The 27,358-nt window shown below is 40.8% G+C and overlaps 1 pseudogene; it reads left to right on the top strand.

Moving 5' to 3' along the window:
* On the top strand, positions 1-27,358 carry LOC149157033 (protein FLX-like 3; annotated as a pseudogene).

Raw genomic sequence — 27,358 nt, 5'->3', positions numbered from 1 at the left:
ATGACAATTGGCTCGTATCAGATTATAGGCAATGTAAGAGATGATAAAGATCGGCAAGCAAGGGATCTGATTGACAAATGTAGAGTTTAGACGCAGAACTATGGGCAGTGGAGCCCTTGAGGGTCGACGTTATGCGATTGCGTGCTGGTACTCAAAATCTAAATGGCTCTCATCAAGAATTTTCAGTGCAAGTGCAAACTCTGAATCAAGAATTGTCTAGAGCACAAGCTGATCTCCAGCAGGTTCCGACATTGAGGGCAGAGCTTGACAGTTTACGTCAGGAATTGATACGATCCAGGACAGCGATTGAATATGAAAAGAAGGCAAATAATGAGCAGTCCGAACAAGCAGGCTATGGAGAAGAACTTGATTTCTATGGCCAGCGAAGTTGAGAAACTTAGAGCAGAGCTTACAAATTCTGGAATGCGAGCCTGGGCTGCTGGTGGAACTACAGGTGGACCCTACAGTAATCGCCAGGCCAGAAATCGCAGTACAAAACTTTTATTTCTTCTGAAGGGGATGTCCAAGAACGAAACCAATAGGTCTTATTACAATAAATTTGATCATTTCCTCATTTGTGACAATCACAAATCGAATGTTCTTTTCTTATCTTTGGCCAATTCAATCATTAATAAAATTTATGTTCCTTTTAAACAAAAAACTTGACAAATACCATACCAATCATTTGTTGATCAATTGAATGGAGTTTTCCAGGACTTTGTTGAGCTGGAATATCCTCCTCACATCCACTGCATCATTACTGGAGCTCTGATACCACAATAATGGCAGAAGTGTCCTCAAACACGTAATTTTATTAATCAGAAAAAAACAATTACATAATTGATTTTGCAAGAGTTTACACCCGGACAACCAAACACTCTTGCAATGAGCTATTTATAAGCTACATGTCCTAACTACCTCTAATTATGGATCACTTATTAAATAACAAGTGTCCATTTACATTAAATGCTATTCAAACCAACTATCTAACTAATCTCCTAAAATAGAGCCTAAGATACGACACATTTGGAGAGTCATATCTTGTTACAACAATATACTAATTTCTAATTGTCTCCATTAAATAATTAATCATTCTAGAATAATAATTATTAATTTAATTTCTTAAATTAATAATTATTTTATTTCAATTTTATAACCTATGATAATAAATTATTTTTGAATCATCTAACATGCAAAGGCTAGGAGAAAGAGTAGAAAATGTTGAGAGAAAAGCATTATGGGAAGGACAACAGTCTAATACCATAAGGAACCCAAATTTTAGAGAAACACAGAACACAAATGCTGGTAGGCCTAACCAAGACCATGATATAAGACCCCCTTTCCAAGATAATTATGTTGAAGGATCTACTTCTAGTGAACCCATAGAGGACACTCACATGAACTTAATGGATCTAAAGGGTGAGCATCAAACTGTCCTGTCCCAAGAAGACCAAAATGAACCCGATTACAATCAGTTTCAGACCAAGTCTAGCGAGTCTTTTGATTTTAAACAAGGTTATGATACCGCTGTGTATGAAGTACACGAACAATATAAGCTAAGAACTAGGACCATTGACATTTCCGAACCTAGTAAAACAAAGGATATCAAACAGCCCAACAAGATCAAAGACAAGGCTGTCACAACGGAACCAGCTGATATACCTGTTCCAAACCCGCATCAAATGACTGTAGAAGACATAACAGATTCGCAGCCTTTGCCACCCCATTCCTCAAAAGAAAATTCAAACAGTAGCCCAAAAAGCACTCCTGAAACTATACAACCGCAAGCAAAAACTTCCCATAACGCTAATAAACAAGAGCAGATCGCTGAGAATTTAAAGGAAACAGAAAAAACTACCATTGTCAACACCAAGACTCCACTGGAAAAGCCATTTAACTTAGAGGCAGAGATAGGAAAACTCAAGATAGCCATTCCTCTTTCAGAACTAGCTAAACACGATGTATATAGGCAGCAAATTCAAAAGTCACTTCAAATTCCAGAAAACAAGGATGATGTAAATGTTTTAGATGATACCCCAGAGCTGCTATTTGGCCCAGAAGTTAACGGAAAATCAACACATGGACCTATCCCACCCTTTTATGTCAGTTTGCATATACATGACAAATTTGTGCACAATGCTATGTTTGACTCAGGGGCATCGCACAATCTTATGCCCAAAGCAGTTATGGAAAAACTAAATCTTGATGTTACAAGACCTTACAAAGATCTGTACTCATTTAACTCAAGTCAAGTGAAATGTTTAGGCCTCATCAAAGACTTGTGTGTCTCCTTAGTCCAATATCCCAACAAGACTATCCTCATGGATGTAGTGGTGGCTAACATTCCACCAAAGTACGGTATGCTCCTCTCAAGATCATGGGGAGAAAAGTTACAAGGATCCCTTCAATTAGACCTTTCGTACGCCACCATTTCAGTCTTTGGGCAACCAAAGAGACTATACAGAGAAACGCTGATAAAATATGTGGTGAGTAGTGAGAGCAAGCCTGAAAATTTTCCCATTTACTCAATCCACTCTGATATGGATTCATTTATTTTGTTTAATCACGATACAAATGTTTCAATTGATAATGAGCCCTTCGCTTTAGAGCAACAAGCACACATCAATGAAGAATCGGTTGCACATACCCACGAAACTGTCACAGCAGCTGATGCAACCAGCCTACCAGAAGAACATCCTCAAACAGAAATTTTAAATCTGCCCAATCCTGAGATAGCTCAAACTCTTACTACAAACCACAAGCAAGAAATCACATGGTACTTAGAGTTTGATGGCTCTGTCAACAAGTTAGGAGCGGGGGTAGGTGTCTGGATTCACAACACATACAATAACCATGCAGAAGGTCATGCCTATAGACTGAACTTTAAATGCACAAATAACATGGCAGAGTATGAGGCTCTGCTTTTAGGCCTTAAACTGCTTAAAACTCTAGGAGTTGTAAAAGTGTCTATCTTAGGTGACTCTGATCTAGTTATACAACAGATGAAAGGTAATTTTGTTACCAACGACAACAGAATGAGAGCTTATAGAACCGCTGCTACAGACATACTCCAGGCATTCACTGAATTCAAGCTTGACAAGATTTCCAGAAATCACAACATTCATGCACACAGCCTAGCCACCTTTGCTAGTACATGTAAGCTTCCTTTTGACCCAAACCATCACTTCACGGCTGAAATAAAACATAGGCCTACTGTCCCAAACAACGTTAGAGATTGGCAAGTATTCGAAAATGATGCCCAAATTAACAGTTTCCTTACCCTTGAGCATGAATTTTCAAATATTAACATTGACATGGATGCTATGACAGATACAGAACACCAAACAACTGAAAATCAGCAAGATATAACAGTTGCAACAGTCAAGCAAATCACAAAACCAACTATTTTTGACAAAGAAAACATAGAACAGCTGAAACAAACACAGATAGAAGAGATAGACAAAACGGAGGCAGAGGTCATTGACTTGAAAGATAATTTTTTGCCTGCTGGCCTAACCCCATTAGAAGATATGTTTGATGCTAATGACGTGCCCAGAAAGCCGAAATTGCAGCCCATAAACACTGAAATAGAAGAACACAACATCGGGACACCAGAAAATCCGAAAATGATCAAACTGTCCAAAAATTTACCACCCGATCAAAAGCCCAAGTACATTGACTTATTCAAAGAATTCCAAGATGTATTTGCTTGGAGCTATGAGGATCTGAAATCCTATGACACCTCGGTGATCCAACACACCATTCCTTTAAAACCAAACCAGAAACCCTTCAAGCAGAAACTTAGAAGAATTAACCCCATGCTTCTTCCCCCGATTGAGAAGGAAGTAAAGAGGATGTTTGAAGCAGGCATAATAGCACCCATCAGATTCTCCGATTGGGTGTCCAATCTTGTTCCTACAAGAAAAAAGACAGGTGAAATCAGACTTTGTGTAGATCTCATAAATTTAAACCAAGTCTCCCTAAAATACCATTACCCTTTGCCTAAAATGGACCACATCTTGCAGAGAGTAGTGGGATCATCTAGAATCTCTTTGCTAGATGGTTTTTTAGGTTTTAACCAAATACTTGTTCACCCAGACGATCAAGACAAAACTGCTTTTACTACACCCTGGGGAACATTCAAGTATGTAAACATGCCATTTGGTCTTAAAAACGCTAGTGCTACCTTTCAACGAGCAATGGATATTGCTTTTGCAAAAGAAATACATGACTTCCTAGTTGTCTACCTTGATGACTTAACCCCATTTTCCAAATCTGATGAAGAACACCTCAAGCATCTCAGGCAAATTTTCATAACATGCAGGAAATATGGAATTTCCTTGAACCCCAAGAAGTCTCTGTTTGGCCTCGAAGCAGGAAAATTACTTGGCCACATCATATCAAAGGATGGGATCAGAATTGATCCTAAAAGAATACAAGCCATCCTCCAAATCCCATTTCCAAGAAACATTAAAGAGCTACAAGCATTCCTTGGGAAAATCAACTTCTTGAGAAGATTTATTCCAAATCTAGCTGAGCTGATAAGATTGTTGAGCAACATGTTAAAGAAGGATGCCAAGGTAAAATGGTCTCTTGAAACCAAGCAAGCATTTGAGAGTATCAAATCAGCCTTAACACAAACCCCTGTCCTAACTAGCCCACAGTTTGATAAAGATTTTATCATATTTTCGTTTGCATCAGATCACACTATAGCTGCTATCCTGTTGCAAAAGGATGAGCAGGGAGCTGAAAAGCCAATTGCTTTTTTCAGCCGAGCCTTAAGAGACGCCCCGTTGAAGTACCCAATCATGGAAAAACAAGCCTATGCACTTGTTAAGGCCATCAAGGATTTTAGAGTGTACATACTGTATTCACACGTAATTGCCTACGTCCCACACGCTGCTGTAAAAGACATACTGACCCAAGAGGGATTAGAAGGCAAAAGAGGTAAATGGATTGCAAACATCCTTGAATATGACATAGAAATAAAACCAACCAAGCTGATAAAGGGACAAGGTTTAGCTAAACTGATGTCCGAGACGAATTTTCAAGCCTTAGAAGTTAACCAGCTGGACAATGAACCGGAGCTGGCGACTCCACAGATCAGTGAGATCTTTTTACAATCCCCATGGTACGCTGATATATGCTTTGTATTGTTAAACCTGTGTGCTCCCCCAGGATTGTCCAGAACTAAGAAAATATTTTTGAAAATGAAGGCTTTAAAGTTTTGTGTTATAGATGGTGCATTATTTTGGACAAATCATGAAGGTATATTGCTTAATTGTTTAACCATGAATGAAACTAACAATGTCATGAAAGAATTCCATGCAGGAGACTGTGGAGGACATCTATATTGGAAGTCCACTGCTGACAAAATTCTAAGGGCTGGTTTTTATTGGCCCTCTCTTTTTGCAGATGTAAAAAGGTTTTCCATATAATGTCACAAATGCCAAATTTTTGAGGGCAAGAGAAAATTGTTGCCCCTGCCCCTTAAACCCATCTCCACCGAAAAACCTTTTCAACAATGGGGTCTTGACTTCATTGGAGAAATCCATCCCTCTTCCTTAGGCCAGCACAAATGGATTCTAACAGCCACCGACTATTTCACTAAGTGGGTTGAAGCCATTCCCTATAGACAAGCCAATGATACCATCATTATCCAATTCCTTGAGTGCAATATCCTTTCCAGATTTGGCTGCCCTGAGAAAATCATCACTGGCAATGTCGCTGCCTTTAAGTCCAAAAAGATTATCAATTTTTGCCACAGATTTCATATTACCTTGGGCCACTCCACAGCCTATTACCCTCAAGGCAATGGCTTGGCCAAAATCATTTAACAAAAGCCTCATCAACATCATAAAGAAAGTGTTGGAAGAAAACAAGAAGAACTGGCACAAAAAACTGGTAAATGCCCTATGGGCAGACAGACTTTCAAGCAAAAGATCAATTGGGATGAGCCCTTATGAGCTAGTATATGGCATGGAGGCTAGATTTCCTTCATCCCTGGGCATCCCTACTATCAAGCTGTTACAAGAGATTCAGGCTGAACCGAATGACATTCAAAGAAGAATCAATCAGACCATCCATCTGCAGCAAACCAGAGAACAAGTTTATGATAGAGCTCAGATTGTGCAAGAAAAGCTCAAAAAGATGTTTGATAAGAGAGCAAAAGCTGAAGATTTCAATGTTGGTGACAAAGTTCTAAAGTGGGATTCAAGAAGAGAAGACAAGGGTAAACATGCCAAGTTTGATTTTCTATGGAAAGGTCCATTTGTAATTTCTGTTGTTCAGGGAAACAACACTTATTTTCTCAGATCTATGGAGGACAGCACTGTTGAAGAAGGCCCTGTGAATGGCAGGATGTTGAAACATTATCATGATCCTTGTTGTTGAAACAATGCAAATTCTGTAAATACCTTTATACAATATTATTTGTAAATATCAGCACTCAGTTTTTTATTTTTGTATAAACCGGCTGATTTTTTGAGGAATAACAGTAAATTTGGTGAGGACTCAGCCGATGCAAATTTTCCAGTCTCAAGAGTATCAAAGCAGAGCAAAAAATTTCAGTTCATATCAGCACCTTACTCTAAGCAAAAGCAAGGCAAACACAGCAGTTTAACCCTTGTTCCTAAATTGTTTTAAAAGACATGTTCCAGCAGAATTGTGCATAATTATCAAGCACGCAGAAGAAAGCAGGCGATGTTGTACCGTTCACAGAAAGCTCAGTTGAGGAGGAGGTTGTTCACAGTTCCAAGTTTATATTTTTAACAGCCAGAACAAAGGAGAATTTTCCAGTCTACAACAACATCAGAAGATCAAGGCAGTCTGACCTGCTGTTCTTGACTTTTCACAAGGAAAAGTCATCCCCAAGTGGAGCCACTGTTAGCCTCCTATTGCAACAGGGTGTCATCTTTCATGATTGACATTTTTACATGCCAAATATGTCATACTTTGCAAGCTGCAGTGTTCCATATTTCCAGATGAGACCAAAGAAGAAAGCCATGAAGTGTGCTGGTCCAAATGCCACTGCTGATTCCATTTTTGAGGAGTTGTCCCAGTTTTGAAGAATTCTTTATTTAAGGGAGGTCCAAACAGTCTAATCTTGGTCTCCCTAGGTTTCAATTTCCTGTTGTAGAATATAGAGAATGCATCTGTCCAAACAGTTTAACCTTGGCAGATTTTGTAGATAGGTAGAGAATCAAAGGGACCCAACTGTTTAATCTGGGCCCTGGCAGAAATAAGTGTAGATTTAGATAGGAAGCATTCAAAAGAAAAATTGTAATTCTGGGTCTGCAAGTCTAAGTGCACCCAAATCAGAAAAGAAGAAAAAATGTTAGGAAAGTAGGATGGGTAGGTAGCTGTGGTTGCAGAAAGCTGATTCAAGATCAATTTTGTGTTTCAAACTGTGTTTTATCTTTACAGATCACATTGCAGGCAGTTTTCATTCAGAAAGAGATCAAAGCTAGACATCACTAACTTCCCCTTCTTCTAATTCCCCAAGTCACTTACTAATTTCCCCAAAGAGGTCAAGATCTGCTTGATTCCTCTTAGCTTCATCATCTGTTAGGATATTCCGACACATAGGATATAGTTAAGTTCAACTTGGTCTAGTGTAGAGTTAGGTATAGAGTTAGGTAAAGTGTGTTTCTTTACCGTTGTACATTTTGTAACTTACAATCCGACGGTCACGATATGTAGTGATCCAACGGTTCATTCTATCCTCGGTATTACCGACACTTGATCCGTGGCTTGACACCCGATTGGTCCATGAGTTCTATTTAAAGCGCATGGAGGGTCATTGTTCGGGTAATCCGTGCATGAGAGAAGCTTATGTAAATTTTCATTCTTTGATTAATAAATTGCCTGTAGTAGCCACGTTGGCGCAGGCCGTGGACTGTTTCCCTCTTTGAGGGTTTTAACCACGTCAAAAATATTGGTGTATTGATCTGTGATCTGGTTGTGAGCGGTGTCCTTTTGGTGTTCTTTCTGAGGAACTTACCCTGTAAATTCCTACATGGTATCAGATCTGACAAACGTGCCTATATCCTATGTGTCGGAATATAGTTACATTTTGGACCGGAAAGATCACCTGGTCCAAAATGTAACTATATCCTATGTGTCGGAATATCCTAACATCCCCCCTTAAGAACAACTTGGGATAGGATTGAAGGATTTACAAATATGACACAATAGGAGAAGGAAGGAGGCACTAGAGCCTATCCCCCCTTAGTGACAACTTCCTGAACTCCAAGCATATATTGAAGTTTAGTGAACTTCGCCTCTGTGAGAGCTTTGTGAAGATGTCTGCAACCTGATCATCTGTTGGACAATATTGCACTTCAAGAACATGGTCATGAATGAGCTTTCTGATGAAGTGCATGTGTAGTTCAATGTGTTTGTTGCGCTGATGCTGGACTGGATCTTTGCATAGCTGAATGGCACTTTGATTATCACACCAAAGTGTGGTTGGATGCTGCTGCTCAAAGCCAAACTCTGATAGGATCTGACGAAGCCACAAGGTTTCCTTACTAGCTTCCACGGCACCACGATACTCTGCTTCTGCTGACGAAAGAGAAATGGCAGCCTGCTTCTTACAAGCCCATGTAATAGGTCCTGAACCAAGAGTGAAGACATAACCGGCAGTAGACTTCCGATCATCAGGGTCACCAACCCAATCAGAATCAGTGAAACCAACTAATAGAGGAGCTGCTTTGGCACTGTAATGAATCCCAAACTGTACTGTACCTCGAACATAACGAAGTATTCTTTTAGCTGCTTTCCAATGACTTTCACGGGGGTTTTGCATAAAACGAGCAACAAGGCCAACAGCAAAGGAAAGGTCAGGACGAGTATGGGTTAAATACAAGAGTTTTCCTACAAGTTGACGGTATAAGGTAGCATCAACTTCAGGAGAAGTACAAGAGACTGAAAGTTTGACTCCAGACTGAAAGGGAGAAGGGGCTGGCTTACAGTCTTCCATGTGAAAATGACGAAGAATATCACAAGCATACTTGGACTGGGAAAGGAAAATACCCTCCTTGGATTGCAAGACTTGAAGACCGAGAAAATAGTGTAAGTGTCCTAAGTCTGTCATTTCAAATTTCTTTTTAAGGCTGGACTTCACATGGTTTATAAGGTTGGGATCACTACTAGTAAGAATAAGATCATCAACATAAAGAACAAGGATGATATTAGAGTTGCCCACTTTCTTGGTGTAGACAGTATTGTCAGAATAACACCTAGAAAAGCCAGATTCTAAAAGAAAGCTATCCATTTTGGCATACCAAGCCTGAGGAGCTTGCTTGAGACCATAAAGGGATTTCTTAAGTCGACAAACAAGGCTGGAGTCTGTTTGTATGAAGCCAATGGGTTGTTCCATATAGATTTCTTCCTGCAAGTCCCCATGCAAGAAGGCAGATTTAACATCCATCTGATGGACTTCCCATTTTAAAGAGGCAGCAAGGGAAAGAACAAGGCGGATAGAGTTCATTTTGGCAACAGGGGAGAAGGTTTCAGTGTAGTCAATGCCTTCAACCTGTGAAAAGCCCTTAGCAACAAGACGAGCTTTATGTTTATCAACTTTCCCAACTGGTCCATACTTGCTTCTGTAAACCCATTTACATCTAACAAGTTTGCGTCCCTTTGGTAGAGGAACAAGATTCCATGTATCATTTGCCAACAATGAATGATATTCTTCATTCATAGCTGCTTCCCAATGTGGATGGCCTGAAGCTTCTGCAAAAGTGTCAGGATCATGATTTACTGGAGCTTGAGCCAGTAAAGAAGAGGCTCTTTCAAACTGAGAACGTGTACGTCGCTGATCTGTAGGATCACCGGCAAGATCACCTGCTGCATCCCGAGTAGCACGGACCCATCTTGGAATTTGAGGATCCTGAGAAGGTGGGGGAGGATTATCATCTTCACTTTCATCATCTGAAGAAGAAATGTTTTCAAAAGTAGAAGAGATAGGAAGAGGTGGCACATCCGTCGGACTAGGCTCGCAGGCCGATTTATTTTCATCAAATTTTACATCTCTTCTAATGATAACATTTTTAGACTTAAATGGAATAAGTCTATAACCTTTTACATTTTCAGAATATCCAACAAAAGTACATTTCTCACTCTTAGGTTCTAAAGCTTTATGCTTTTCATCTGGAATATGGGCCCATGCTTCACTTCCAAAAACACGAAAGTGACTTACATCTGGTTTAATGGAACTCCAAGCTTCTTCTGGAGTGATATTCTCTAGAACCTTAGTAGGAGTGCGATTGATTATATAATTTGCACAATTAATTGCTTCGGCCCAAAAACTAAGACTGAGTCCTTTAGATTGTAGCATACAATTAGCCATTTCCTTTAAGGTGCGATTTTTCCTTTCAGCTACACCATTTTGTTGTGGAGTGTATGGAACAGTATGTTGCATTTGAATTCCATTTTCGGTGCAAAAGTTGATGAATGTGTTTTTAACATATTCTCCACCATTATCAGTTCTTAGCTTAAGAATTTGATGTCCATATTGTTTTTCAACAAAGGCTTTGAAGGCCAAAAATGTGTTAAATACTTCGCTCTTGAGTTTTAAGAAGTATACCCAAGTGCGTCTGGAGAAATCATCAATGAAAGTTAAGAAATACTTGCAGCCAGAGAATGAAGCAACAGGAAGTGGACCACATAAATCACTGTGCACAAGCTGTAAAGGGGCTGAGGCGTGCCAAGAGCCCACGGGGCTTTGGATTGATGGTGAATGGGTGCATTGTTAACGCACTCCTTGCGATAGGTCACCGGTTCAAATCCCCCGTGGGTACTTAGGTTAGTCTTTAAAAAAAAAAAAAATGTTAGGATATTCCGACACATAGGATATAGTTAAGTTCAACTTGGTCTAGTGTAGAGTTAGGTATAGAGTTAGGTAAAGTGTGTTTCTTTACCGTTGTACATTTTGTAACTTACAATCCGACGGTCACGATATGTAGTGATCCGACGGTTCATTCTCTCCTCGGTATTACCGACACTTGATCCGTGGCTTGACACCCGATTGGTCCATGAGTTCTATTTAAAGCGCATGGAGGGTCATTGTTCGGGTAATCCGTGCATGAGAGAAGCTTATGTAAATTTTCATTCTTTGATTAATAAATTGCCTGTAGTAGCCACGTTGGCGCAGGCCGTGGACTGTTTCCCTCTTTGAGGGTTTTAACCACGTCAAAAATACTGGTGTATTGATCTGTGATCTGGTTGTGAGCGGTGTCCTTTTGGTGTTCTTTCTGAGGAACTTACCCTGTAAATTCCTACATGGTATCAGAGCTATTTGAGGGCCGCGTCCGTTGGTGATCCAAATCTGAAGCCGGTAGAACTGCATGCGGCTGTCGTTTCCTAGATCTGCTGTTTCTGACTGCTTTCGGGCCGAGAGGACTGCTCTGTTGCGTTCGGAGCATCTGTTCCAGTGAGGAACCCCTTTCGTTTCACGCGAAAAGGTTTCCGGTAGCCCTAGCTGCGTCATTTTTCAGATCGGGAGGTATACAGTGTTTTTGCAGTTTACTGTTATTTTCTCTCTGCTTATTTCGGTTTCGGTTTATTTAGCCCTTTTTTTAACCAGATCTATACCTTTCATTTCTGCGTATGCTCTTTGCCCTGCGACTCTGTGCGATCTGGGCAAATCAGAAACAGAAAGGAAGGATTTTTCTCATGCGTATGCTCTTTTCCCTGCACCTTAGTGTGATCTCGGAAAATCAGAAACATTGAGAAAAATATTTAGTTTTTCGGCTAAAGCTAACTTTGAGATTTTTTTTTTAAAATATCTAGTTTTTTGGCTAAAGCTAACTTCGAGCCGCAAGGTTCGTTTTTCTTTGCATATTCGTGTTGGGTTTTGTGTTTTGTGTTTTGTAGGGAAAAAGAGCTTTCTCAAGGCAAGCACGCAAACCAAGGCCCCCCCCCTCTCTCTCTCTCTCTCTCTCTCTCTCAAATTTTTTGTATAGATCAATTGGTTCAAAGCTATTTTAAGAGAGTAGAGGTCTTGGGTTCAAGTCTCCATTTTGTGGGGGCGGATTTTTTCATTCCCGCACATTCGCGCACTTTGCCGGCAACTTCAACAAATTTTTTTTCAAAAAGCCATAACTTCTTCATCCGGAAGCCTTTTTCAGAGCCGTTTTTTTTTAAAACAGCCTAATTTTTCGAGATCTATCCATTGGAACACTTACTTTCAGCATCTTCAGCTTCAGTTTTTTTTTTAAAAATGGAAAGTCCATGCCAAGTCATTCTTGACAGCACTAACTACTTCCAATGGATAGCCTACATGGAAGATTTACTTAGAAGTAAAGGTCTCTACAGAATAGCCACAGACCAAGAGAAGAAACCAAAAGATGAAGACAAGGCTGCAAAATGGGAAAATAGACAAGATCAAGCACGTGGTTTGATAGGGATGTCTATTTCTCCTGATCTTAGATTCCATATTGCAGAACTTGAGACTCCTCATGAAGCATTGGAAAAACTCACTAAAGTTTTTGGGATTAAAAATGAAATTAGAGCCCATCAACTTGAAAATGAGTTGCTTACATTGGATCCTAATAATTTTTCTTGCATTGAAGATTTCTTGTCCAAATTCAAGACCCTTAGATATCTCTTGGAAGGTGTTAAGGTTAAGAAAGAAGATAGTAACCTTATTTATTCCATCCTTACTAAGTTGGGACCAGCCTACTCTGTATTTGTTTCCACCTTCCATTCTACAAGGGAAGCTTTCATTTGTCAAGGAAAAGACTACAAGGCCCCTTCCTTTGACTCTTTTTGTGATTCTTTAATAAGAGAACAAGAAAAACTCTTACACCTTGGTCTTCTTAATCTTGGAAACTCTTCCACGAAAGCGTTAGCCGCCCAGCAGCAACCAAATTCAAAGAATCCTAAGAAGTCATATCCTCAAAAGAATGGTCCTAAACCAACTCAGCCTCAAAATGAAAGATCATTTCAGCAAAATGATAAGACCAATAAAAACAAATGGAAGAAGACTGATAGACATTGTAACTTTTGTAATCGAGATGGCCACTTAGAATCTAAATGCTTTAAGAAGATGGAAGCCTTGGAAGCCGCAATGAAGAAACATAACATCCATGTGGAGCATTCTTCAACTTCAACTTCATCTTCAGGAATGGCACTTTCTGCATGTCATTGTCAATCATCTCAGTCTGGTTATGCATTAAATGTATCTTCTTCTTCTCATTCTCATGAGTGGCTCATTGATTCTGGAGCCTCTTATCACATGGCCAAAAACCAAGCCATGTTTTCTTCTTTAAATGATTGTAACACCAAAAATATATATGTTGGTGATGATAGATCTCTTAATGTTGTAGGGACTGGAACTGTTCATCTAGACAATGGTCAGTTTAATGATGTATTATGTGTTCCAACCTTATCCTGCAACCTTCTATCTGTATATCAGATAACTCATTCAGGTGAAGGTAAAATTGTTGAATTTTCACCTCATGATGTTGTAATCAAGGATCTAAAAGATCCTAAACAGATTCTAGCTACTGGTCTTGCTGATGATTCCACAAGGTTGTATAAGTTTCACAACTTTGGGTCATCAAATCTTCCCTCAGTATTTGTTGCTCATAATGATGAAGTGAGCAAACTTTGGCATGAGCGATTTGGTCACTTAAACTATCGCTCCCTTCAGCATCTATGTAAAGAAAATATGGTGACAGGTCTTCCTATGGTATCTTGCAGAGATGGTGTTTGTTCCGGATGTGTACTCGGAAAACATCATCGGGACAGTTTTGACAAACGTGCCTCTTGGCACGCCTCAGCCCCTTTACAGCTTGTGCACAGTGATTTATGTGGTCCACTTCCTGTTGCTTCATTCTCTGGCTGCAAGTATTTCTTAACTTTCATTGATGATTTCTCCAGACGCACTTGGGTATACTTCTTAAAACTCAAGAGCGAAGTATTTAACACATTTTTGGCCTTCAAAGCCTTTGTTGAAAAACAATCTGGACATCAAATTCTTAAGCTAAGAACTGATAATGGTGGAGAATATGTTAAAAACACATTCATCAACTTTTGCACCGAAAATGGAATTCAAATGCAACATACTGTTCCATACACTCCACAACAAAATGGTGTAGCTGAAAGGAAAAATCGCACCTTAAAGGAAATGGCTAATTGTATGCTGCAATCTAAAGGACTCAGTCTTAGTTTTTGGGCCGAAGCAATTAATTGTGCAAATTATATAATCAATCGCACTCCTACTAAGGTTCTAGAGAATATCACTCCAGAAGAAGCTTGGAGTTCCATTAAACCAGATGTAAGTCACTTTCGTGTTTTTGGAAGTGAAGCATGGGCCCATATTCCAGATGAAAAGCATAAAGCTTTAGAACCTAAGAGTGAGAAATGTACTTTTGTTGGATATTCTGAAGATGTAAAAGGTTATAGACTTATTCCATTTAAGTCCAAAAATGTTATCATTAGAAGAGATGTAAAATTTGATGAAAATAAATCGGCCTGCGAGCCTAGTCCGGCGGATGTGCCACCTCTTCCTATCTCTTCTACTTTTGAAAACATTTCTTCTTCAGATGATGAAAGTGAGGATGATAATCCTCCCCCACCTTCTCAGGATCCTCAACTTCCAAGATGGGTCCGTGCTACTCGGGATGCAGCAGGTGATCTTGCCGGTGATCCTACAGATCAGCGACGTACACGTTCTCAGTTTGAAAGAGCCTCTTCTTTACTGGCTCAAGCTCCAGTAAATCATGATCCTGACACTTTTGCAGAAGCTTCAGGCCATCCACATTGGGAAGCAGCTATGAATGAAGAATATCATTCATTGTTGACAAATGATACATGGGATCTTGTTCCTCTACCAAAGGGACGCAAACTTGTTAGATGTAAATGGGTTTACAGAACCAAGTATGGACCAGATGGGAAAGTTGATAAACATAAAGCTCGTCTTGTTGCTAAGGGCTTTTCACAGGTTGAAGGCATTGACTACACTGAAACCTTCTCCCCTGTTGCCAAAATGAACTCTATCCGCCTTGTTCTTTCCCTTGCTGCCTCTTTAAAATGGGAAGTCCATCAGATGGATGTTAAATCTGCCTTCTTGCATGGGGACTTGCAGGAAGAAATCTATATGGAACAACCCATTGGCTTCATACAAACAGACTCCAGCCTTGTTTGTCGACTTAAGAAATCCCTTTATGGTCTCAAGCAAGCTCCTCGGGCTTGGTATGCCAAAATGGATAGCTTTCTTTTAGAATCTGGCTTTTCTAGGTGTCATTCTGACAATACTGTCTACACCAAGAAAGTGGGCAACTCTCTTATCATCCTTGTTCTTTATGTTGATGATCTTATTCTTACTGGTAGTGATCCCAACCTTATAAACCATGTGAAGTCCAGCCTTAAAAAGAAATTTGAAATGACAGACTTAGGACACTTACACTATTTTCTCGGTCTTCAAGTCTTGCAATCCAAGGAGGGTATTTTCCTTTCCCAGTCCAAGTATGCTTGTGATATTCTTCGTCATTTTCACATGGAAGACTGTAAGCCAGCCCCTTCTCCCTTTCAGTCTGGAGTCAAACTTTCAGTCTCTTGTACTTCTCCTGAAGTTGATGCTACCTTATACCGTCAACTTGTAGGAAAACTCTTGTATTTAACCCATACTCGTCCTGACCTTTCCTTTGTTGTTGGCCTTGTTGCTCGTTTTATGCAAAACCCCCGTGAAAGTCATTGGAAAGCAGCTAAAAGAATACTTCGTTATGTTCGAGGTACAGTACAGTTTGGGATTCATTACAGTGCCAAAGCAGCTCCTCTATTAGTTGGTTTCACTGATTCTGATTGGGCTGGTGACCCTGATGATCGGAAGTCTACTGCCGGTTATGTCTTCACTCTTGGTTCAGGACCTATTACATGGGCTTGTAAGAAACAGGCTGCCATTTCTCTTTCGTCAGCAGAAGCAGAGTATCGTGGTGCCGTGGAAGCTAGTAAGGAAGCCTTGTGGCTTCGTCAGATCCTATCAGAGTTTGGCTTTGAGCAGCAGCATCCAACCACACTTTGGTGTGATAATCAAAGTGCCATTCAGCTATGCAAAGATCCAGTCCAGCATCAGCGCAGCAAACACATTGAACTACACATGCACTTCATCAGAAAGCTCATTCATGACCATGTTCTTGAAGTGCAATATTGTCCAACAGATGATCAGGTTGCAGACATCTTCACAAAGGCTCTCACAGAGGCGAAGTTCACTAAACTTCGATATATGCTTGGAGTTCAGGAAGTTGTCACTAAGGGGGGATAGGCTCTAGTGCCTCCTTCCTTCTCCTATTGTGTCATATTTGTAAATCCTTCAATCCTATCCCAAGTTGTTCTTAAGGGGGGATGTTAGGATATTCCGACACATAGGAACTTACCCTGTACGAATTTACAGGGTAAGTTCCTCAAAAAGAACACCAAAAGGACACCGCTCACAACCAGATCACAGATCAATACACCAGTATTTTTGACGTGGTTAAAACCCTCAAAGAGGGAAACAGTCCACGGCCTGCGCCAACGTGGCTACTACAGGCAATTTATTAATCAAAGAATGAAAATTTACATAAGCTTCTCTCATGCACGGATTACCCGAACAATGACCCTCCATGCGCTTTAAATAGAACTCATGGACCAATCGGGTGTCAAGCCACGAATCAAGTGTCGGTAATACCGAGGAGAGAATGAACCGTCGGATCACTACATATCGTGACCGTCGGATTATAAGTTACAAAATGTACAACGGTAAAGAAACACACTTTACCTAACTCTATACCTAAATCTACACTAGACCAAGTTGAACTTAACTATATCCTATGTGTCGGAATATCCTAACATCCCCCCTTAAGAACAACTTGGGATAGGATTGAAGGATTTACAAATATGACACAATAGGAGAAGGAAGGAGGCACTAGAGCCTATCCCCCCTTAGTGACAACTTCCTGAACTCCAAGCATATATCGAAGTTTAGTGAACTTCGCCTCTGTGAGAGCCTTTGTGAAGATGTCTGCAACCTGATCATCTGTTGGACAATATTGCACTTCAAGAACATGGTCATGAATGAGCTTTCTGATGAAGTGCATGTGTAGTTCAATGTGTTTGCTGCGCTGATGCTGGACTGGATCTTTGCATAGTTGAATGGCACTTTGATTATCACACCAAAGTGTGGTTGGATGCTGCTACTCAAAGCCAAACTCTGATAGGATCTGACGAAGCCACAAGGTTTCCTTACTAGCTTCCACGGCACCACGATACTCTGCTTCTGCTGACGAAAGAGAAATGGCAGCCTGTTTCTTACAAGCCCATGTAATAGGTCCTGAACCAAGAGTGAAGACATAACCGGCAGTAGACTTCCGATCATCAGGGTCACCAGCCCAATCAGAATCAGTGAAACCAACTAATAGAGGAGCTGCTTTGGCACTGTAATGAATCCCAAACTGTATTGTACCTCAAACATAACGAAGTATTCTTTTAGCTGCTTTCCAATGACTTTCACGGGGGTTTTGCATAAAACGAGCAACAAGGCCAACAGCAAAGGAAAGGTCAGGACGAGTATGGGTTAAATACAAGAGTTTTCCTACAAGTTGACGGTATAAGGTAGCATCAACTTCAGGAGAAGTACAAGAGACTGAAAGTTGACTAGTGCCTCCTTCCTTCTCCTATTGTGTCATATTTGTAAATCCTTCAATCCTATCCCAAGTTGTTCTTAAGGGGGGATGTTAGGATATTCCGACACATAGGATATAGTTAAGTTCAACTTGGTCTAGTGTAGAGTTAGGTATAGAGTTAGGTAAAGTGTGTTTCTTTACCGTTGTACATTTTGTAACTTACAATCCGACGGTCACGATATGTAGTGATCCAACGGTTCATTCTCTCCTCGGTATTACCGACACTTGATCCGTGGCTTGACACCCGATTGGTCCATGAGTTCTATTTAAAGCGCATGGAGGGTCATTGTTCGGGTAATCCGTGCATGAGAGAAGCTTATGTAAATTTTCATTATTTGATTAATAAATTGCCTGTAGTAGCCACGTTGGCGCAGGCCGTGGACTGTTTCCCTCTTTGAGGGTTTTAACAACGTCAAAAATACTGGTGTATTGATCTGTGATCTGGTTGTGAGCGGTGTCCTTTTGGTGTTCTTTCTGAGGAACTTACCCTGTAAATTCCTACATCATCATCCATATCAGTTGCCTTGGTGAAGATCTGCTTCACTCAAGGACTTCATCTCTTTGCAAATTCTTTTCCCCAAAATTTAGCCTAAGGTCCCTGACCTTAGCGCCTGCTGATCACCTTCATATTAGCTATTAACAATAGTATATAACTCCCTATCAGTTTTTCCCCTTTCCCCTACTAAAACTTTGTATATAAAATTCCCCTATGTAAATATCCCCACCCTGGCAATATAGCCATATATTTTTTTTAAGTCTGGGGAAAAAATAGTCCATCTGGGGCTATTTTTAGCCCATCCGAGTCATAACAAGGATTAATCTGACACCTGGCCAGATTAATAACCTCCCCCCTAGCCCAAAAACCCCCTATTTTGCCCCCAAACCAAAGTTTTGTACATGAAATCTTAAACCCGCGCTCAAAACCCATATTTTACCCCTTACCCTAAGTCCCGAGCGCAAAAAACATACTCCGCCTGTTTATAACCCCCATAACCCATATAAACCATAGTTTAAAACCCCCGCACGCTTTATTAAAAAGAGAATATTCTGTGAATATCCCCGCCCACTAACCCGCCGACGCCTCGCCATCGCCGCCAACCGTCCGTTTCCCCGCCCCGCAGATCAACGGCTGGCGGGCCGCCCCATCCCCGAACCGCTCGAAGGTTAGCGTCCGGGAGATGGGCGGTATTACCGCTGTACCTCCCGCCACGCGTCACCTTCTGGGCTGTGGCGGAGGCCCCCCTCACGAAACCACCATCCCCAAAAAGCGGTGCGCCACAATACTGCTTACCACCTCCTACCTTGTGACATCGCCGCTTACGTCACCCCTTGCCCAGTCACTGCGACACGTCAACCGCCTGCGTGGCCTCCTGCCACCATGTCACCGAGTCATCTGCCTGCGTGGCCCCCTGCCACGTGTCATGCCACGTCACTGTCCGTACATGATGACGTCATGTTGACGTCATCCCGCCACGTCATCACGCTGACGTCATCGCTGACGTCACCCGCCGTACAACGTCACATCATGCTGACGTCATCAGCACCTTTTTTGGCGCGAAGGAGCAAAAGTCGCACTTCGGAGCCCTGGAATCCAATTCTGAGGCAGTTTTTGATGAGCAGATTTTTTTGGCCGAAATGGAGAATCTTCAGGGAATCTTCAGGGAATCTTTCCATCATACGGCCCCAGGAAGCCCGAAAGGCGCAAAAATGACCCGTTTTCTTCGCAGAACATACCGAAAGGATCAGAAGACAGTTCCAGAGGATGCAGAGGCCGAACAGCGGCCATCAATGTGTGATTAGACCCACAGCACATCAGAATAGCAGTCCAGATTTTGTCAAAAGAGTATCAGAAGAAAAAAAAGACGCCCAAGAGTATCAGCAAAGATTTTTTAGGGGCTCGAAGCACCTGTACATTAATGAAGCCCCCAGAAAGTCAAATCAGGCATCATCAGCCCATCCTTACCCTCAAATCACAATTAAGGCATTTAAAACCACGGGACAGCAAAGAAGCAGAAACCCATGCACATTTATTTCAGAAGCACCTGCACCAAGCCACCAAGGACTACATAAGTTATTCAGTTTTGATACAGCCGCCCCAGCGCAGCCTGAGATATTTTCATGCATTTATTTCAGATAGGAGTAGGTAAATTAATTATTCTTTATGACCTGATTAGGTCAAGATGTAATAAAGAACTCTGTAGATATTTTTCCCTATATATACCACCCTCCGCATAGTTTTAAGGGTTGGTCGATTGAGAATTTTCACCAGAGACTCGCACTGTATACCTCACTGTTTCTATAATCAAAGATTGCAGAAAGCTTGGAGAACAGACTGTCTGTTGTAAATGAAAGTTTTGGAGATATGAAGATGGAATTCTTGTGCTGCAGCCTAAAGCAATAAGTGCATCTTACCTCTGTTTATTGTTATCACTATCTAAATAGCAGAAAGAAAGAATAGCCTAGAATTAGTTTAAATACTCTCTATGCTCAATTTCTGTTATTTCTTTATGTTTTCCTCTGATTGAATTGGTTATGAATATGAATTCCTTCTGGCTCATGTTTACCCCAATTCACCTGTGTTTGCCAATTATCTAGGGATTCTTAACTGCCCCTAGGTAGCGCCTTGTCATTTTCCCTTGTTAAGCATAATTGAGAGATTCTTAACTGCCTCTCATTACTTAGCATTTCTCTCCATCCCTTAAACCTGAAACATTGTTTCATGCTCAGCTATCTTGCTCCATTTTCCCTCACTATTATTAAGGAAAAGCACCAGCAGTTTTTATCCTTGACTCCATGCCCAATGGTTTGAAACTTCCAGACTATGCCTTGCCTCTCTGTCTGAAAACATCAATTTTCCCACCAAAAACAAAACAAAAACCCTCTGAACTCGAGACCTAGCCTAAAATCCTTTTCAAACAAAGTTAAATCTAAAAGAGAGAGCCCTCTCTGATTGCAGGTTGGCTAGAACCTGCAGTCCAAAGTTGGTCTGTGGTTACCTCGGCCGTATCCTTTCCGGAGCTTAAGGACAACCTGAGTGATAACAGGGCTCATATGCAACAACCTTTCAACAAAAAGTATAGGGATTACTGCAGGTCCAAATATACCAAAGAGAAAAAATTTAGAATGACCTTGGGACATGATGAATCCTTAGAGGATTATGAGTAAAGATTCCAACTCAGCTACAAAAGGGCCAGGTGCACCCTTGATCCTAAATCACTTAAGTTAGTCCTTCTCAGGGGGGACAGTGAATATCTCTTAGAAACCCTAAACTTGCTGTCAGGAGGGGACATCTACCAGTTACCCTATGATGATATCAAGACAATTTTTAAGAATCATTCTAGGGCAGCTAGAAAGAAGGGTAGGGCTATTCAAGTGGTGATCAGTTCATCCTCTTCCAATACGTCCATAAAAAGTGAAATTGGGAACATGTTGGAAGACTTTAAGAGTGAAATGATGCAAACCCTTGCTCTGCAAATAGATACTATGTAGATCAAAAGGAAGCAAGAGGAAGCGGAGAGAGAATTAGCCATCTTCTGCCATAGATGCACATGGTGGCGCCCTAGGAATGAATGTCCATTGAACCTTATAGAAATTTGCTCGGTCTGTGAGGAAAACCACTCCATAAACAAGTGCCCTTCTCTGCCTAGATTAAAAGTTGTGTATCAAGGAATCGAAGGGGTGACTAAACAACTCTGCTACATAAATCAAAGGAGGCATCATGGACCTTGACCATACCAGAAGGGCATGCAAGGGTCATCCTATTCATATTAAAACCCTAATAAAAACACATCCATTCCCCCCTTGGTGCCCCTTGCTCATCCTTCTTGTTCTACACATTCTCCCTAGTATTTTTCACCTCAATACCATTCCCAATCGACCAACCAACCATTTCAACCATATACTCCTCCAAAACCTCAGTGGAATGCACCACCCTAGGGGTGGAGACCCCCATACAACCAAGCTCCAGCTCTATTGCCTTCACCTCCATCTCAACCACAGCTCCTACACCCTTCTCCACCTAAACAACCTCAGATGCCTACCCAACCAAACCCGAACCCGAACAACAAACAGGCACATCAGGTCTACAATGGAGAAGCATCTTATCATGCCTATAGTTTGGAAATCCATGAAATTAACCTTAGGTCTAGGAGAGTGCTTCCAGATAACTAACCTCCATATCCACCTAGGGAGCGTGAGGAGGAAAGAGAGGAAAGTGTACCTAGAGTGAATCCACCCCTCTTTCCTAAAAGATTAACCCATCCAGTCCAGCACACCCCAGAAGAGACTGAACTTGTAGGTGATTTGAAAAATTTGTGTGTTAAAATCCCGCTTCTCCAAGCTATCAAAGATGTCCCCTATACAACAAGTTGATCAAAGAGAAGTGTTTCAAACATCCATGAAGACGAAAGAAAGACACCCCTGCCATTAATGTCATTGGACAACTATCCAACTTAATGTTGGGGCCAGTAAGTTGCCTAAAGTATCTAGACCCTGTGAGTCTTATAGTAGATGTACACATCAATGGCACCATTGTTCCCCATACCTTGATTGATTTTGGGGCTGCAATCAATGTGATGACTAACGACACTATGCTCAAGCTGAATCTCCAGGGATCATTAAGAAAGACCACAACAAAATTGCAGCTGGTAGACCAATCCACAATAGCTCCTAAGGGAATTGTTGAGGATGTGATGGCCTCCATTGATTCCTGGGAATACCCTGCTAACTTATTAGTTCTACAACCTAAGACCAAATTCAATGGTTATCCTCTCATCCTTGGGACGGCCTTGGTTAGCCACTGTCGATGTCTACATAAGCTGTAAGGCTAGAAATATGACCATCAAAAATGGGCATCTGTCCAACAATTGGTCTTGTACCTATTATCACTCCAGGAAGCTCTCCTAGGTTGTAGCTCGGAGATGCCTGGTAACATATAAATATTCAATATTGTTCTCTGAACTATTGGAATGGATGATGGTTTGGATCAAGTCAGATGACTGTTTTAACTGTTTTCACTCAAGACATGCATGAACACCCCCAGCTTTACAAGGCTTTAGACCACTAATGCTCAATAGTTTATAGATTCAATGGATAGATGGAGAATACTGACTATACCAGCAGATGCATACATAAACACATATGAATGGATAGCTACAAGAAGTTAATGAAGCTTGCAAATCTAATTTATCAACGCAGAGATAAGATGATAGTTATCTGGCATTAGACACAAGAGAAAACATGAATAACCTATTCAAGTGCAAGCTTAGAACAGAAGAGAAAATGGGAATTGAACATGTAACAACAAAAGAAGCTTATATTGCTGGAATGAAGATGAGAAGCTAGAGGAGTAGACTATCCACAGTCTCCAACAGTTGAACCCTTCATCCTTCTAACTTTTAGCCATTTATAGGCTTTTTACAATGCTCCAGATCTCTCAAAGGCTTGAGGTGTCTTAATCTATCCTCTCTGTCTTTTTAATGACTTGATGCCATGAATAGCCATGCATGAACTCAAAGGTTTCTTTTTCTAACAACAGTAACCAAATTCTAGTAATCTTGCCTTGCTATCAGGTGGCCCGCTCGTGCCAGCGATGCTCCATGATAATTTCTGCTGGTTTGGCTGTGTTGCGCTATTGTTTTTCCCCTTACGACCATATATTATGTTATTTTAGTTCACCTGTTGACTGTTCAAAATATGAACAGAGCCAAACAGAACTATCGGGTCCGTTCCCAATCGCTGTCGCCTGTCGCAAATGGCCTGTCCCTTTGTTTTTTACAAATACATCAAAACATTGGAAATGCATTAAAAATGGCTCATGAAAGACTTCAAATTTTATATATTTCCCTTCACGAACCCTTTCGGGTCCAGGTCTTATCGCATATTGCAAGTCGCTTCGGTCCTGCTCCAAGGTTCCCCTTTGTATTTTAGAAATACGTTAAAACTGCAAAAATGCATTAAAAATGACTTTTCTGCGGATCTCAAAATCTATGCAATAATGCTTATATAGCCATCTGGTCTAGCTAATCGCATTGCACATATACATGTACAAAGGCCCCGCTCCATAATGTTTCACCGATTGCGATCTGCCGATGCGATTGATTGCAATAACCCCGAGCTGTTTGGTGAGCGCTCTGTTGTGTTGGTCAATTGTGATTCTGTGATGCAATGTGGGCCGTCAATCTGCGCGCTTAATCGACAGTCCACGTTGACTCCGCTGATCGCCATCGCAAGTTCCACATAGTCTGCACCGATATCCACTGATTGCAATCCGTCGACTGGATCTAGACCGTTGATCGGCCAGATCTGACGGCTACTGTGCATTCATTTCTCAAGCCTCCGCTACTCTGTTTTTTACTGCTTTCTAGTTTTTTTAGCCTCCCGATAGTGTTTTTCCGCATGTTTGAAGGTTTTTCTCTTGCGATTATTTTGATCTTTTAAATGGTTTTCAAAGACTCAGAGAGTGTTTTGGATCTGTTTGGCACTGCACCTTAGGGGCTAACACTGGCTCCTTCTGGGGATGAAAGCCTCCCTGTGAGGTTTCAAGAACCACAGACCGATGCCTTTCCTGTAAAACCAAAATCAAATCTATCTCCTAGTGTTCCATTGGGCATGGATTTTATTTTGTATAGAAAATAAAATTGAAAAACATATTTACAATATCAAGGCTTCAAAGCCTTAAATGAAATAAAGTTTCAAGAACCGCCCATTGACTAGGTTACCAAAAACATCTTTTCCTTCCAGACTGTGCAGAATAAAGGTATTGTTCTGCTGAATTTGAGCGATGACAAATGGACCTATCCATAAGGAGTCAAACTTACCATGATTACCTTTCTTTTCCTTCAATGCATCCCATTTGAGAACCCAGTCACCAACTTGGAAATTGTCCACTTTTGCCTTCCTGTCAAAGGTTTCTTTGATTTTCTTCTGATGAACTTTTGACTTCTCAACCAGCTGCTCTTTGATCTGTTGTAATTCAACCAGGTTATTCATTCTCCTTACCATGTCATTCATTTCATCCTGTTCTTCTTGAAAGAATTTGGCCACAGGGAGAATCAGCTAGATAGGAAAAATAGCATCAGTGCCATAAACCAGCTTAAATGGAGAATTTCCTATGGACTTCTTGTTGGTAACTCTGTCAGCCCACAATGCAAACTTCAACTTGGAATCCCAACTCTTTTTGTTTTCCTCCAACAGTTTTTTGATTATCCTTACAAGACTCTTGTTAGATGATTCTGCCAGGCCATTGCCTTGAGGATAATATGAGGTAGAATGCACCAATTGAATGCCCATGGATTCACACATGTCCACCAATTCTTCTACCCTGAAAGTTGATTCATTGTCAGTGACTAGTTTGGTTGGGCAACCAAATCTAGTGAAAATATTCTCATTCAAGAACTTTATGATAACCTGATGATTAGCATTTTTAGTGGGTACGGCCTCAATCCATTTGGTGAAATAATCAGTGACTACCAAGATCCATTTGTGTTGGCCACTGGAATGTGGATTAATCTCACCTTTGAAGTCCAAGCCCCATTGCTGGAAGGGACCATTGACGTGTATTGGATTCAATGGCAAAGATTTTAGCTGTTGTCTTCCTGCAAACCTTTGACATTTGTCACAAGACCTCACAAAAGAACACACATCAGAGAACAGAGTAGGCAAATAATACCCAGCTCTTAGGATCTTGTGGGCTTTGGTTTTCCAACAATGATGCCCTCCATAGATGCTAGAATGGAACTGGTGAATGACTTCCACAGATTGTCCTTTATTTAAGCATCTCAAGAGGATTCCTGATGGGTCTCTCCAATAAAGCAGGTTTTTATTAATGCAGAATTTGGCTAATCTAAGCTTCATGGCCCGGGCTTGACTTGAGCTAAGCGCTGGAGGTACTTCTAGCTTCTGAAAAAAATGAACTATATTGGAATACCATTCACAGGTGGCTAGATTTTCAGCCAAATACTGATTATGCTCTTGCTCTTCTGTTGTTTTCTCTGTTTGCTCATCACCTGAATTTGAACCCATGCAATTGATGTCTAAAAAACTGTAATTTTCCTCAGCCATAAGTTTAGCCAAGCCCTGGCCTTTGACAAGCTTAGTGGCTTCACCTCTATGTTAAACTCTATGAATTTTTCAATCCATTTAGCTCTCTTTCCATCAATATCTGGATGAGTTAGGACATCTTTTACTGAGGTTGACAGTACATATGTAACCACTTTGGAATGCAGAATATAAATTATGAATGCCTTTAAATATTTTATGAGAGCATAAGCTTGTTTTTCAATAAGGTCATACCTTAGTTCAGCATCCCTCAGAGTTTTGCTGAAAAAGGCCACGGGGTGCTCTACGCCTTCATCATTTTTCTGCAACAGAACTATTACAAGTGTATCATAAGAGGCAAAAGAGAAGATATAAAACTCCTTGGTGTAATCTGGGCTGATTAGAGTGGGAGCTTCCATGATAGCTTGTTTGATGGCTTCAAAAGAGCTTCTTGTAGCATCTATCCATTTTGTTTCTGATCCTTTCTTCAGCATGGAAGTTATGTGCTTCACTAGTTCTGCAAAGTTTGGAATAAACCTCCTGACAAAGTTGATCTTACCTGGGAAATATTGAATGTCCCAATTTGACCTTGGGATGGACAATGTCTGAATTGCTTGAACTCTTGTTGGATCGATCTTCACACCTTCAACAGAAACAATATGTCCCAGCAGTTTGCCTTCTTCTAGAGCAAACTGTGACTTCTTTGGGTTCACAGAAATTCCAAACTGTCTGCACTTTAGAAACACCTTCTTCAAATGCTACAAATGGTCCTTGTGAGTGTTGGAAAAGACTGTTATGTCATCAAGGTAAATAAGGAAAAACTTATGCCCCTAGTCCAGTCCAACTAACCGTTTCCCGGTCAAATTTAGCCGTTGGTCAATATAGCCGTTACTTGGTCAAGAATTATAGCCGTTGGATGTCCTACTCTGACTATTTAACATGCAAAGCTAGATCTGATTCTTCAGCTTGTCCTGACGATGAAGCACACTGGTTGGTTCGAAACATGTCGACAAATGAAATATCATGTGATTTGTACCAAAAAATCTCTCATAAAAGAGGAAAAACTTTTCCTTCTCTCCCACAAAGGCTATGTCCATGGCCCTCTTAAAAGTAACCCCAGCATTCATCCGTCCGAAAGGCATCTTGGAGTACATGAAAGTGCCCCAAGGAGTAGTGAAGGTGGTCTTTTCCTAATCTTTTGGATGTATAGCAATCTAATTGTAACCTGAAAATCCATCTAAGAAAGACATGACTTTAGCCCCTGAAACTTTTTGCAGCAAGTGCTCCATCTTAGGCAGGGGGTAGTTGTCTTTTTTAGAGCATTTGTTCAGATTTCTGAAGTCAACACTATGCCTGATTTCTCCATTCTTATTTCTTATTACCACAAGGCTAGCTATCCACTTTGAATACCTTAGGGGAACTATTATCTTGGCATCCAACAGCTTCTTGATTTCTTTCTCAATCAAAGGCAATAAGAGAGGTCTGATAGGTCTTAATTTCTGCTTAAAAGGGATGGTGTTCTTTTCCAGTGGAATCTTATGCTGAATGATGTTTTTGTCATATGTTTTAAGGTCACTGTATTCCCAAGGAAAAATATCAGCGAATTGCTTCATCAGGGTGAAATACTCGGAACTCTGGGCAGAAGATAA

The sequence above is a fragment of the Pinus tabuliformis genome, chromosome 9 (genome assembly GCF_031772625.1).
Source record: "Pinus tabuliformis cultivar Carrire ecotype Pingquan chromosome 9, CPIR1, whole genome shotgun sequence".
NCBI lineage: Eukaryota > Viridiplantae > Streptophyta > Pinopsida > Pinales > Pinaceae > Pinus > Pinus tabuliformis.
This window is presented reverse-complemented; position numbering and strand designations above follow the sequence as displayed.